Consider the following 15,842-nt stretch of genomic DNA (forward strand, 5'->3'; position numbering starts at 1 on the left):
ATAGCTATTTTCAAAAAGGCCTTGAGTCACACCTGCAATCCTAGCTATCCAGAAGCTGAGATCTGAGAAATGAAGCCAGTCTGAGCAGACACTTGTGATATGTATCTCCAATTAACTACCCCCACCCCAAAAAAGAAAAAAGAAAGCATTAGAGAAAAGAAATTCAGGGACAGCATCCTGGCCCTAAATTCGAGCCCCAGAACACACACACACACACACACACACACACACACACACACACACACACACACACACACACACACACACACACACACACACACACAGATTTAAAATCCAGAGTATACTCTTTTCTAGACATTGTGTGAACCTCAATCATGTACAACAAAAAGCACAAATCATAGTTACCTGAGAATTGTAGAGTTGAAAAAGTAAATGCTTTGTTTACATAAAATCATCTATTTTATTTACATAATAAGGCTTGATTATAATTTTTCAAACATTTTGTGGAAGGCTCCTACTGACAAAGGCTATTTTTGAAGCAAGGCACCTATTTGAAAAGCTCCAATCACAAATTCACGCTGAAAGCCTGTGTAGTTATTAACTGGCATGTTCAAGCAGAAAAGAATTCTGGGTCGCCAAGGCTCCTTGTATGCTTATAGCTCTAGCTACTGCAGAACCAGTCCTTGTAAATGTCACAGGAGATAATAATTGCAACGGAAAAGAAAGAAAATGTTTGGAGCTTATGAGAAAAGACCAAACTGCTCCCAATCACACGTCTGGAGAGGTCAAGAAAACATCCCTAGGGCAAGAGAGATGAAACTTTTCTATGGTGGAGAAATTAAGGCTGACACTTCGTCAGTTAGGTAAAGTGCAGGGCAGAAAGAGCCAGTCTGGCTGTGTTGTGACTTATGGATAGAGCTGTGTGTACAGTCCAAAGAGAAACAAGTGTAAAGATCATCTTGTCACTGTAAATAAAAATCACCTATTGCCCAAGGGACTGAGAGCTTAGTTACAACCTGGTCAGTCCCAGCCAGGCCATCACTGTGCTGTTATTGATGATAATCTGGGAAGAGGGTCATTTTCACTACTGAGTGGGAGGATGTAGCCATGGTGCTAATGTCCAATTACATTAATGAACATGAAATCTGGCTCTGTGCAGACATTTCTCCTCATGCTCAGAATTAGATTTCAGAGGGCAAAATAAAAGATAATAAAAGTATTTCTTCTGCACCATTTTTCTTGGGCAGGGGGTATAGGAATATGCATGAAGAAAACATAGCTTTCTGGATTATGGAGCAGTCTGTAAGAGGAAATCCAAGGGTGGGATACAGGGCTGACTTTTCAAGGACAGAAGGTCATTGCTATGTTTGTTTGATGGGAAGCAACCATTCTCAAGCTGAATTCTTCTGAACATGCCACTTCCTTACCCGCATTTCTGGCTGCTTTAAGAAGCCAGTGTGAGCAGCTGCCAGGCTGAGTCCTAAAATGAAAAGGCTCTGTGCAGTACATGCTGGGACTGGCCTGTTCCATTTTGAGCATCCTCAGAATACTTCCTTCACAAGGTGAGCACCTTTGCTCATGATGAGATTGTTTCAGAAGTTAATACATGAGTAAAGTCCAGTGATACTGCTGCCCTGAACAGGAGGTAAGTACACGTTGGAAAATAAAACAACAACAAATAAAAGCCAACAACCTATGCTTGTCAGAATAATGGCCTCTCAAAGATTGTGTGTCTATTTATTTAATTGATACTCACTAAATGGCAGTAGAGAAAACTAGTGAATCCTTGGTACTTGTGGATAGGTTATCTTACATTAAAAAATGGACTTTGTAGCTGGCAGATGTGATTAAGTTAAGAATCTCTGGATGAAGAGATCATCCTGGATTATCTGAGTGGACACATCATAATCACAAAGCTACTTGAGGGCAAAAAGGAAGCAGGAGAGTCAGATTTGGTGAGAGAAGCAGAGGTCAGATTGAAGCAAATGTCTCCTTTATAGATAGACTGTAATGACCATCCTAATGCTGGGCAGCCTCTACAAGCTGGAAAAATAAGGGAAAAGTTCAATTTTGGAATCTCCAGAAAGAGCAACACCTTGCCCTACAGCCTAATTTTATCTTGATGAGAACTCTGGCCATCAGAATTGTACAATAATGACATTTCTATGTCCAAGTTACTGTGCAGCAGTTCTTTGTTGTATTAGCAAAGGAAATATTCCCCCTCCCAACACACACAAACATATACACATACACTTGTATTAAAGGAACATGTAACAAGAAATGGGAATCCACTTGGCCACCATATGGTTTGATTTAATTAAAAAATAATGTTAGTGCTTGACTGAACACTTCAGTGTCCTATTACATGCTTGTGTTTTCTTCTTCTCCAATGGACCTAGAAATAGAGAAAACAGGAGTTGGGAAAAATAGGGGCCATTTATCTCTTTGACGTCAGTAAAGTTTGAGAGTTTAATCCATCCACAGTTGGATTGGACAATATTTTATGTGCTAAACTTTGATAATTTAACTCTCTCATCTGAGTCAATAGGATAGAAACACATTTCCAGCAATAGCCTAACTTGAAATTCATTTTAATTTTTGCTTAGAAAAACATGCACACAATACATTATTGTGTATAAACTCCCTTAATAGTTTTTTTTAATTTTTTGTGGCTGTACATTTATTCACACTTTCTTTTTAAATTTTTAATATATATATTATAAAGATACTGTACAGAGAAGTTACAGTTACATGAGTAAGGTAATGAGTATATTTCCTATTGAGCATTGTTACCTCCTCCTTTGTTTTTCCTCTACCATCCTTTCCCACCCCACTTCCCCAACTCCTCCCTATCCCTCCCCCACCCTGAAGTTGTAAGGTTCATTTTCAATGTAGTGTCTTGTACATCTCATTGTTACAATGGGTCAACCTGGAATCTTATTTCATCGTTTTGTTATTTCCTTTCCCCTCCCCAAATTAGAAAAATGTATATACAAGAATCTTGTAGGGCATTGGAATCAATTACAGTGAAAAACAGGTTATACGATAGGGGAAGGACATACAAAAGAAACCAAAAAAAAATCCCATAGTACGTTATAAGTACATTAAAAACAACAGCAACAAAGATAAAACCTCTTGTGTCCCTATCTTGGGGTTCATTTTACTTAGCATCATCTTATATGGTCAAATATACATAGCTTTTGACCTTTTCTGCTTGTACTAGACATGTACTATTTAATGCAAATAAGGAAACCATGAGACCTATGTTTCTTTGGGCCTGGCTTACTTCACTTAATGTAATTTTTCCAATTCTTTCCATTTCCTAACAAATGGGGTAATGTCATTCTTTCTGATGGAGGCATAGAATTGCATTGTATTTATATACCACATTTTCTTGACCCATTCATCTACTGAGGGGCATCCCGGTTGGTTCCATATTTTAGCTATGGTAAATAATGCTGTAATAAACATAGGTCTGATAGTAGCTTTAGTACAGCCTTGTTTGTGATCATTTGGGTAAATGCCCAAAAATGGGATTGCTGAGTCATAAAAGAGCTTTTTTTATTTTTTTTTAAGTCGGTCATGGGGCTTGAACTCTGGGCTTGGGTGCTATCCCTGCGCTCTTCAGCTCAAGGCTAGCTCTCTACCGCTTGAGCCAAAGCACCACTTCTGGCTTTCTGGTGGTTAATTGGAGATAAGGGTCTCATGGACTTTTCTGCCCGGGCTGGCTTTGAACCGTGATCCTCAGATCTCAGCCTCCTCAGTGGCTAGGATTACAGGCAAGAGCCACTGGCACCTGGCATAGGGGAATTTTTTGAGGAACCTCAATATTGCTTTCCAAAGTGGTTGAACAAGTTTGCACTCCCACCATCAAGATGGTTAGATTCCACCGTATGATGTTCCCAGGGCCAAGGGCCTCTTCCATCCTTGTCAAAGGGAGTGCCAACCTTCTCTCCTTTCATACAACACTCCCTTAATAGTTTTTTGTCCTTAAACTTGTTGTTCTTGTCTTCATATTAACTATGAAAAAAATAATGTCCAAGCAGTAGGAAGCCTGACTTTGGCCCCTCACCCACTGAAGACCAGAGTAGGATTTGGATCTGGTGTCACACTCTCTTCTCTTATCACAGAACTCATAGACTTCTAACTCCTAACATCATTGTCCTGCCCAGTTCATGCCACATTTACTTCCAGACACGGTTGGATTGATGCCTCTTTTTAGAAATTTCATGGTCCCATATTCTTTTTTTTTTTTTTTTTTTTATTTTATTTTATTTTATTTATTTATTTATTTTTTAAATTGTATTTTATTTTATTTGAGAACATACTGTACAAAGGGGCTACAATTACATGGGCAGGATAATGGATACATTTCTTACCAAGCATTGCAGCCTCCTCCTTTGTTTACCCTTCACTTCCCTTCCCCGCCTCCCCCCTCCCCCCACCCAATTTTACCCCCCTCCCCCCACCCAATTATACCCCCCTCCCCCCCCCACACCGGCATTGTAAAGCTGGTTTTGACATGACATTTTGTACTTCTCATTGTTGCAACAGGTCCACCTGAATCCTTAAACGACTTGTTTGTCCCCATCTACTCCACATGTTATACTGACATCAAATATAGTGAAAACGGGGGTTACACTGTGGGGGAGGGACATACAAAGCAACAAAGAAATAATCTTATAAATGCATTAGAAATACATGCATGAAAGAAACGAAAACATTAAAATACATATTTAAGGGTTCATTTTCCTAGCATCACATTATCTGACCTTTTCGGCTTGACTCATACCTATACTAGATATTGCAAATAAGGGAAACCATGGGACCTATGCTTCTTTGGGCCTGGCTTACTTCACTTAATATAATTTTTTCCAAACCTTTCCATTTCCTAACAAATGGGGAAATGTCATTCTTTCTGATGGAGGCATAGAATTCCATTGTGTATATATACCACATTTTCTTGATCCATTCATCTACTGAGGGGCATCTGGGTTGGTTCCATATCTTAGCTATGGTAAATAATGCTGCAATAAACATAGTTGTGCTGGTAGCTTTAGTGTGGTCTTGTTTGTAAACATTTGGGTAAATGCCCAAAAGTGGGATTGCTGGATCATAGGGGAGATCTATGTGAAGTCTTTTGAGGAACCTCCATACTGCTTTCCAAAGTGGTTGAACAAGTTTACATTCCCACCAACAATGAAGTAGGGTTCATGGTCCCATATTCTAAGTGAGTAAAAGAATTTGTGTTATTTGGGAAGAGAAAAAATTATTATCCCAATGTGAGGAAGAATTCCAATAGGATGTTATTTTATACATCCTGAGAATCCCCAGAATTCTATTCTATTTTCCTATATGAGGTCCATCTTCATGATTGTCTTATAACTAGGTAGTTCCTGGCACAGGATGTCACACATTGTAGCCAGTATCTTAGCAAATCATTGGTTCTGGATTGTAAATACCTGACAGTAAACTCTGGGAGCTATCTTGGTACAGTTTGTGTGGTTCAATGAGGAAACAAATACTGAATACCTGCCATGTTCCTTTCACGATAGAAGGAATGTGACTGAAATCATGAGCTCCTTTTTTGGTTTTATCACTGAGAAAACAAACCTCCAAGGCTATGATTCAATCCAGTGGAATATATCTACTTTCATCTGCCAATTTTTCATGAGGTGAAAGAGTACAATGTTTAGTTCTTTAGAGTATGAAGGTCTTCATTTATCGGTCAGATATTTATTCATTGAGAGGTAGAGATGACCAGTTGAGCCTTTGGCTAATACCCTTTCTCTCTTATCTCAAAGCAGTATGACTGTAGTTTTTAACTTAAATATCATATCTCAGTTACTTTATCTGCAAAGCAGAGATAATGATGTCCAAAACAGCATAGGTTACCCATACAAATGAGACCATGTGTTATTTACTTAAATGTGGAAACTAAAATTTCTTAGCCAATATAGAATAATGGTTACTAGAGCATAAGAAGGATATTCCAATGGCTGAATGGTGAAAAGATGGTTAATTGCACAAGGTTGCAACTGGATAGGAGAAAGAAATTTTTTTAAAGTCAATAGCATGGTAGGTTAACTATGGCTGACATCAATTAATGGAGTTTCATAACAATAAACGTGACTTCGGATGTCCCCAACACAAAGACACAGACACAATTTCTTAAGTAACAAACATGCCCCTTAACCACAGCTGATATTATGTATTTTCTGTATTACCACATTATATTTTGCACTATATCCCAGAAAAATGTACTGTCACTGTATGTCAATTATATATATGTATATATATGTATATATATATATATATATATATATATATATATATATATATATATAATGTAATACTACCCAGGAGATGCATTGATAATTAAATACGCTTCCCCATGCAAAGTTACTGGAATAGGGCTAGGCACATAGTGCTCAGGAAATATAAACTATAAACATATTTGCTTACTAGATATCAACCAAGTGCCTGTCTCTCTACTGGATACTGAGGAATAAGAAGCAAACAGCACAGGATGTTCGCAGCTCAATGTATGTCATTGCCACACTCTAATTTCTTGCATTTTCCCATTTTTTGGTCCATTTACAGATGTTTTCAACTCTTGCATTCCAGGCCTCATCTCCAGGAAAAGTATGTAAACTTATGTTGCATTCAAACTAGATAAGGTGTCATGTTTGTCAGCTTGCCTCACCCTCCTGGCTGCAGTTCTGTAATTTAGATGATCTCCAAGAGCTATCTCCAGTGAAATCTGACCTGATGACAATCTGAACAATTCCCACCCCTCCCCCCAAAGTTAAATCATCTATAAAGCATTCTTTGATATCTGTTCTCCATAAATTTCACTCCCAGAGTTAGTTTCCTCTTTGGAGTACTTCCTTGGCACTTTTCTTGTGGGCTGGCACAGAGATTTGAACTCAGAGATTTATGCTCTCACTTAGCATTTGTTACTCAAGACTAGCACTTTACTATATACTCAACAGCCCTCATTTCTGTCATTTTCCTGGTTAGTTAGAGCTAAGAGTCTCTAAGATTTGTCTTCCTGGGCTGGGCTTGGAATTGGCTCTTCAGCCTAGGGTTACAGGATCTAGGGTTACAGGATCTAGGGTTACAGGATCTAGGGTTACAGGATCAAGCTACCAACACCCAGTTCCCTCTGCATATTCTATCTGCCTTCTTGCAACACACATCACTTTATAATTGAAAGTTAAATTTGGAGTTTTTTTTTAATTTCCTCTGACCCTGGGTAATAAGCTGCTTAGAGAAGAATCTATAACTAATTCATTTTTATAGTTCCCACAGTATTTAATCCAGAGCTTGGTATATCATAGATGCTGCATACATATGTAATGAGCAAGCATTTGTTGAAATGAATGGTGAAAACATTTGTATTACTAAACTCAGTTTCCAGTTGTGAGCACACATGTGCTAACATTAGATGATTCAATGGTCTTTTATGTGTAGATTACATGAAGTTCACAAGTGCCCCCCCCCCCACACACCACACAACCATCTCAATTCTCAGAAGATATTTGAATAAAAGTTACATGTTATTAAATAATATACATTTTAACCCTAGAGACATTGTTATTTCCTTAACATCATTGGCATCCTCTAACCATTCTCTTGTAGTTTATCATTCTGATCGTCAGAGACATAGTAGCCAGTGCAGTTTATTTCTGCAGACCCAAGGGCTCACTCCTCTGTGACCAGTATAGTGGAGTTTTGCCTCATTCTTGTGAGTATAAGAACTAGGAAACCTATTCTAACTCTGAACACCTGAAGTGGGAGTAGGGGACAAGTAGAAGATAAATTCATTCATGGAATAAATCAACAAGTAAATTAAGAGAGAAGACTGGATGGACAGGTCCAGTGAAGTGGGTAGTTTGTACTGCTCCCCAGCCTATGTCAGCTGCCTGAGTTATTTTGTTTTGTTTATTCTCCCATAATCATCAAGGTGCCAGCTTGTCCTCCTCAGTGGAAATAATTTTAGAGGATGAAATCTGTCCCTAAGCTCTGTTTCTGACACACTTACCATAGAGTAATCAGCAAACACTGCAGCCTTTTGCAGCAACTGGATTATTACTCATGTCACTGTAATGTCTCCACTTAGCTGGATGGCAATTCATTTTAATACTTTTGTCTGAAAAGAAAAATGATTTCGATTTTTCTGATCACACATGGGTTCAACCCTGTATCAATTTATTTTTAAGTTCAATATTTGTATTCCTCATTTAAGTGCAAACATAAAATCAAATAGAGAAAAAAATATCTAAGCAAAAGAACAAGCTTCAAATAGAGGTAGGAATAAAAAGTTCATCCTTTGAAGAGTTTGTGTTTAGAATTGGGGTAAATATTGTGGAATCATAATGAATTATTAATGCTAATAGTTGTGATATTGATTGCTTTATTTGATAGCCTCGTATATTTATTTCCCTTTTGTTATTGTTGCTGTTTTTTCCATTTTAAAAATAGAATTAAAGTTCACATGACGTGTGTTTAACTATATATCTATATATCTGTTTATATCTATATATATATTCCTTTGCACTCCTCATTATTCAGTTAGTTTGCCCTGCTGTGCCTCTGATAATTATTATTTGTTCCCCAGTACTTTGATGAATTGACTCTTTAATCATAATAAAATACTTCTCTTTGGTGCCAACAAACAATAGCAGCTTTCTTATGTGTACTGTGCTCATAATTTATTTTTCCCATTTTTCTCCTTACAGTCCCTCAGGTCTCACTATGTTAAGTACACTTTTTTACATAGAATATACATGGCCATACTTTGTTTAAGCCAGTTGAGATTCTTTACCTTATGAGCAGAGTGTTAATGTTCTAAAATTTCATAGCCTTCTTCATTAAATCTTGGCGAAATAAAGATGTTGGTTGCACAAACATGCCTATGGTACAAGCATGGAATCACAAAGGACAAAGGACACTCAAATTGGCTACCATCAACATTAAGAAATAAAACATTATTTCTAGTAATTGCTTATGATTTCAATTTGCATTTACTTTTTGATTAAAGATGTTAGGTGTGTGTGTGTGTGTGTGTGTGTGTGTGTGTGTGTGTGTGTGTGTGTGTGTGTGTGTGTGTGTGTGTGTGTGTGTGTGTGTGCTGGGATGTTTTGCCTATTTTTTTCCAATTCTTACTTGGTAATTATTTTATTTTATTTTATTTTTTTGTTGGTCGTGGGGCTTGAACTCTGGGCCTGGGCGCTGTCCCTGTGCTCTTCAGCTCAAGGTGAGCATTCTACCTCTTGAGCCACAGTGACACTTCCAGTTTTCTAGTGGTTTATTGGAGATCAGAGTCTTTCGATTTTTCTGCCAGGGCTGGCTTTGAATCGCGATCCTCAGATCTCAGACTTCAGAGTAGCTAGGATTACAGGCATGAGCCACCAGCACCCGGCTTTGGTAAAATTTTCACTTGGGAACAGGTTTGTTGAAATGATTTGTCCTTCTTTTTAATTGGAGAGTAGACTTCTTCTTACTAATAATTCGTGGTCTTATTTATAAGTTCCAATTCAAATCTTCTCAAGGCAAGCACTCTACCTCTTGAGCCACAGCACCACTTCTGGTTTTTTAGTGGTTTATTGGAGATAAAAGTCTCATGGACTTTCCTGTCCAGGATGGCTTTGAACCATGATCTGCAGATCTCAGCCTCCTGAGTAGCGAAGATTACAGGCGTGAGCCACCAGCACCTGGCCCAATTCAAATCTTTTTTTTTTAGGGGGGTCCGGTTGTGGGGCTTGAACTCTGGACCTGGGCGCTGTCCCTCAACTCTTCAGCTCAAGGCTAATGCTCTACCACCTGAGCCACAGCACCACTTCTGGCTTTTTTCTTTTTGCTTATGTGGTGCTGAGGAATCGAACCCAGGGCCTCATGCATGCAAGGCAAGTGCTCTACCACTGAGCCACCTTCCCAGCCCTGAATTCAAATCTTTTATCTGAGAAGTTAGGTACAAATATTTTCTCCCTATTTAAAGAAATACAGCTTGTCCTTTCATTTTCTCAATAGTGTCATTCCAAGGGAAGGTTTGAATCTTAATAAGATCAAAGGAGTACTTTTCTTTTTCCTTATATAAATAATGGGTGTATTGAAAGAAAGTTTCCTTTCCACTAAATTCTAAATATTTCCTCATATGCCATTTTTATAGATATATTATAGTTTATATTTTGATGTTTTACATTTGATTACATGATTCTCCTTTCATCATTTTGTCGTATTTAGTAGCAAAAGAGTTATTTTCTGGTACATGGACCTGAAATTACTTCGACACCAGAGTTTGCAAAGATGTCATTGAGTTTTCCCCAAGACTTTTATGAAAGCCAGTTAACTATCTACTAGAGAACCTTATCCACTCTGTTTCATTTCATCATTGGGATGGTCTGGTGTGTCTTTTCTGGTTTTAGCTTTATTTCCTTTGGGTTCTTCCCTCTTCCTCTGTCTTTGAGCTCCATAGATATATTTCTAGTATTTCTTTATTTTTTGTTAGTTTTTTAAAGTTATACTTCTTTTTATTCTTTTTATATGGATAGGTGGTTCTGTAATTTGCTGTTTTCCATCAATTTTACCATCATTTCCTCATATATTTTCCTATTTTATTGCTCTTTCCTTAGCAACCTTTGTTACATATGTTAGAGCTGCTGAGATTGGTTCATGGATCTTTGAGAATGTTGATTTATTTTTAAATGTTTAGTGTGTGATTTTTAGGCTTAAAATTTCTCTATCTCTCTTTTTTCCAACCTTCCCTCCTTCCCTTCCTTTCCCTTCTTTTCTCTTCCCTTCCCTCTCCTTCCCTTTTCCTTCCCCCCCTCCCCTTTCCTTTCCTCTTCTCTCCTTTCCTCTCCTCTCCTTCCCTTCCCTTCCCTTCCCTTTCCTCTCCTTTCCTTTCATTTCCTTCCTTCTTCTTGCAGAATTGGGTTTGAGTTAAGGGTCATGTGTTTTATAAGCAAGTGTTCTAACATTTTAGTTAGGCTCCAGCCCTTTTGAAGCTTTAGTTAATTTTGGATAGAATTTTGCTCAGTTTGGCCCATGGCCAATCATAGACTGAGATCCATCTACCTAGACATTTTATATTGCTGCAGTTACAGATGGGAACCATCACATTTGAGTTGATTGAGATGGGATCTTGCTTTTTCTACCAAGTTCACCTCAGAGATTGATCCTCCTGGTCTCTGCTTCCGCACTGGCTGGAATATACATATGCTACCAAGCCTGGCCCAGGTCTTCTTGTGTACCTTGTTCTTCTGCAATTTCTGGTATTAAGCCAATTTAGTGACTTTATCATTTCACAATTTGTGTCTGTTAGTTCTAGGGGATCTTCTGTTTTCTTATTCCAATCTATTCAAGATGGACCTTTTTTTTTTGGTCATGGAGGGGTGGGTGCTGAACTCAGCCTGGGTGCTGTCTCCGAGCTCTTCACCTCAAGGCTAGTGCTCTACCACTTGAGCCACTTCTGGCTTTTTTCTGCTTATGTGGTGCTAAGGAATCGAACCCAGTGCCTCATGCATGCAAGGCAAACACTTTACCACTGAGTCAATTTCCCAGCCTCAAGATGGACCATTTTTATTATTAATAATGGCAGTGAACAATAGAGAGTATTCAGTCAAATATCTACCCAGTGGTTAAGAGTTTGCTAGCTTATTTTGACTAGTTTCCCTTATTTGGTGCTTCAACCCAAATATATTCGATAACAGAGACAAGCAATGGATCACTTCCTTGGCATATGTAGTTAACTGGCATGCCTGGATGAGGCCAGAAGAGATACAGGTTCAAGTTGGATATTCATTGCTGCCATGAAGACATGGGATTAGTTAAATCTTCCTGTATGGTTTACATATCCTATCTATCTTTAATTCTAACTAGTTTCAGACAAAAAGAAGGGAGTTATTCATGGTTTATAGAAAATAATGTAGAATCAGTTGCCACTGACTCTTGGGGGGGGAAGAAAATATTTAGTTTTGCAAAAGAAAATATTCTTTTTTTAACCTAGAACTTGTGATTTCTTTTTTTTTTGGAATCACTTTTATACTATAAGTGCTTAAAATATTTGATTAAGATAGATTAGACTCATTCTGAGCAAAGAAGAATATTTAGGAAAAAAATCTTGTTTTCAGTAGTGCAGTAGCAAGCATTTTATAGGAAATGAAGAAATATCTAGATAACTTATGATATAGAGTGACTTCATTACCTGCTCTGAAAACTTATCTTCCTGTACAAAACAGTATTGTTAATATCAGATGGACTAGGGTGAATTTTGATTGTGTGAGGAAAGCGTGTATCTAATCCTGTACTCAGATTCCTCTGAGAACCCATCTCTAGAGTTGTAATTGAGGTCTTGCCTTGGGGGATTGAGTAGGAGGTTGAATCAAAATGCACCATTTTCTTCATTTCCCCAGTGGCTATGTGAGACTTGGGACAGTAACTGTGTCACCTGTATGTCTGAATGACCAGAGGCAAACTGATAAGATAAGAGAACATTTTGTCTATGTTTTCAAGGCACAGCTTAGTCAACTGTGCAAGGAGCTGGGAAGAGTTGGGCAACAGGATGACCTTGAACCAGAACTGTTTCAGGAAATACCACTAGCTATAGTAGTAGACACTGGCACCAAATATCCTGGCCAGTGGTTTTCTGCAAGGTATTTAGAGAAAAAGCACAAACATATACTTTGTTGTGAAAAAAGCATGAAGTGAAGCTCACTGGGGGTCTCTCAGAAATAACTGATCAAAGACCTTAGAATGTGGGGAAGGAGAATGAAGAATGAGAACCTGAAGTTCTGTAGGTGTGACTGCAGGCCAGAAAAGAAATGGATTATTCACATTAATGTGACCCATTTTACCTACAGGCTGCTGAAACTAGGAAATTTAGGCTATACATAGTATATTTCTTCTCCAAGCCCTTTCCTCTCTTGTTATTTTGCATTTGAGCATAGCAATCAGAGCCATACTTAGAAATAGAGATCTAAGGTTACACCTCACTGTATATTACCCTGATACTTTTTCAAGAGAAGTCAGTTTCAAGTGAATATCATAAGAAACCTTGAGGAAAAAAAAATACATGGCACATTGGGCATGCCATACTTCTTTGTATCCCTATTTCTTCCTTTGGTTTTGCTTGGCTAGTGTCAATAAGAAAATAAAAGGTTTGGTACATGTAAGCAAAAGAGAGTTTAACCTGAGCATGATTCCTAGTTCAGAAATCTTTAGTGTGGTAGCGAAACCTTGGATAGGCTCCCAAGGAATTCATTCTTAATAAGAAATGACGCTGTTTTCATAACTAGAAATTAGGTCCATATTTTTAAGTTCAATTATGGTCCCACAAAATTCACATGGTCAAATCCAAAACCCCTGTAGCTGACCTACTAACTGGATTAAAAAAATAAATTTTCAGAAGTTGTACAAAGAGGTTACAATTCCATAAGTAAGGTTACAACTATAATGCATCTTGATAGATGTTTACCCTTCCATTGTTTCTTATTTCCCTCCCTCCTATCCCTGCCCCCAAATGATGTAGTTTAATATTTACACAATATACATTGACCAAATGCAGTCATTATATTCAATATAATTGGATTTTGACAAAAGTTCTTCTTAAGAGGTGATTGCATTAAAAAGAAGGTGCTGAAATAGCCCTCTCTAATGTTAAGTGATAACTTTATAACAGGGGCAGGAACTCTGCACACAGAGGGATGACATCTGATTAGGCATACAGAAGGTCAAGACAAGCCAAGGAGAGATGGCCCAGAAAAAACCAACCATGTTAACACCTTGATCTTGATCTTCAAGCTTCTAGTATTGTAAATGGTACATTTCTGTTATTTAACACAATCAGTGTGTTGTGTTGTATTATGGAAGCTTACTGAAATATTATTATCTGAATTGTGAGAATTTTGTGCTATTTCTTATGTGCCTTGGACACCTAGAAAGTGTTTCTGGCACCCAGTAACAACTCTTTGCTGGATTAATAAGGATTGAGTCACTTGAAAGTTTTCATACCTTAGAAATAGTAGCCCTAGAATAAAGGGTCTGCCTTCTAAGGTGAAAGTTCACATGGCACAGCTGAAAACCTTCCTTGACCTGCTTTTCACTTCTATGGTATTTGTTTTTAATTGTTCTCCCATATGAGTCTTCCTTATAAACTCATTTTGCCTATGGTTTATTTCCCACTAAAGATGACAATCATTGTTAGGCTTCTTATCACTTGTGCATATGTTATAACTGTCTTTCCAGCCCAGATAACATTCCCCCAGCTTCCTGTTATCTTTGTGTCTTCTCTGATTGTCTCATTTCTGCTCTGAAATCCCATGGCACTTATTACCTCTATTATTCACCTGTGAGTCATCAGTAGCTACTTTATGTTGGTATCTATCTTAGTCATTGTAGTAAGTATGCATAAGACTTAATATAGCACCGTAGAGCCCTAAGTGTGATAAGCTAATAGTAAACATTAGCCTCTGTCAAAATAATTATCATGGTGTCAGTGATGGAGAGTGAAACAAAGTAGAAAGTCCTGTCAATGTTCTGTGCTAAGTTATCTGAAAACAGTAGGTTTGGACACTCCATTTGGTCACGTATCAGCTATACAAGGTGGCCGCATTGAAGTTTTTAGTATTGGCTATTGTGGCCATATAGCCATCAAATCCCAGTACTTGTGTCCATGACAGCCTCAAAAGGTGGTTTAGCACCATCAACTATCTCTAGGCAAGAAGGAGTCAAGCAACCACTTCTCCATTGGGAAAGATTCTAAAAGTACTGAGTCAAAGGTTTAGGGGTAAATGACCCTCTGTCTTGCACTAGACCAACAGTGAATATACAAAGCAGGATTTGCAAGCTATTAGGATGATAATTGCTTATGGAATTGCTAGAGCATGGCATCTTTTCAGACAAGTCTACCTGAGAAATTCAGCTCCAGTACACCCGGGGAGTGACTGAAATAAATTAGGAGATGAGAAAGATTCAGTACTGCATCAAGCTCAGACGAGTCAGAGGAAGTGAATCAGATAAATACATTAACACACACACACAGTGACGGATGAGGCAGATGACATTTTATGCTCCTTTAAACTGACTGATGAAGATCAGACAAATTAGAAATAGCTGTGGACAAGTTCAAGAACGTCTTTCTAGTGTGTACTGCAAAAGAATTTTAAGGAGAAGAGATGTGAAATAACCCTGGATGGAAAAATGGAAAATGAGGTAGTAGAAAGTATATTTTGTGAGTTGTGCCTCTGTGATGAACTGGTACAAACTTTAAGAAGATGCTTTAAGAACTATTTCTTAAAATGTGATATTATTTTAATTGATCTCAGAATATAAAAATATAAAACTATTAGTAAACTAAGACCATTTCAATCAGGATACAAGTTAACAATATGTAATCTTACATTAGGTATTATTAGGTCTTTTCTTTGTTAGGTTTTATTTATGTTTGTTTATAATGAATGATGATACCATTAGTTTAAGGTAAACTTTAGATCATGGATGCCATTCCAGAGATACTGACTTGTACTGGTTCTATAGTCTGACCCCCCCCCCCATATCTATCTATCTATCTATCTATCTATCTATCTATCTATCTATCTATCTATCTAGGCACTGTCCCTGAACTCTTGCTCAAAACTAGTGCTCTGCTACTTTGGGCCACAGCTATATTTTTGGTTTTCAAGTGGTTAATTAGAGATAAGACTCTCACAAGGACTTTTCTGCTTGGGATGGCTTTGAACTATAGTCCTCAGATCTTGGCCTCCTGCATAGCTAGGATTACAGGTATGAACCAGTGGTGCCTGGCTAGCTCATAGTTTTGTTGTGTCTAAAGATTATTAAAAATATCTGAAGAAAAAATTGTTTTTAATGTGTTTTTA

General features: G+C 37.8%; 1 non-coding gene across 1 annotated transcript; it reads right to left on the minus strand.

The window, feature by feature from the left end:
• Nucleotides 1-3,809: 3,809 nt before the first annotated feature.
• On the minus strand, nt 3,810-3,930 carry LOC138832717 (U6atac minor spliceosomal RNA). The gene has a single exon (XR_011373656.1). It is a non-coding gene; the product is annotated as a U6atac minor spliceosomal RNA (small nuclear RNA).
• Between the last annotated feature and the right edge of the window lie 11,912 nt (nt 3,931-15,842).

This window comes from Dipodomys merriami, unplaced genomic scaffold (assembly GCF_024711535.1).
Source record: "Dipodomys merriami isolate MVZ:Mamm:240054 unplaced genomic scaffold, mDipMer1.0.p SCAF_2, whole genome shotgun sequence".
NCBI lineage: Eukaryota > Metazoa > Chordata > Mammalia > Rodentia > Heteromyidae > Dipodomys > Dipodomys merriami.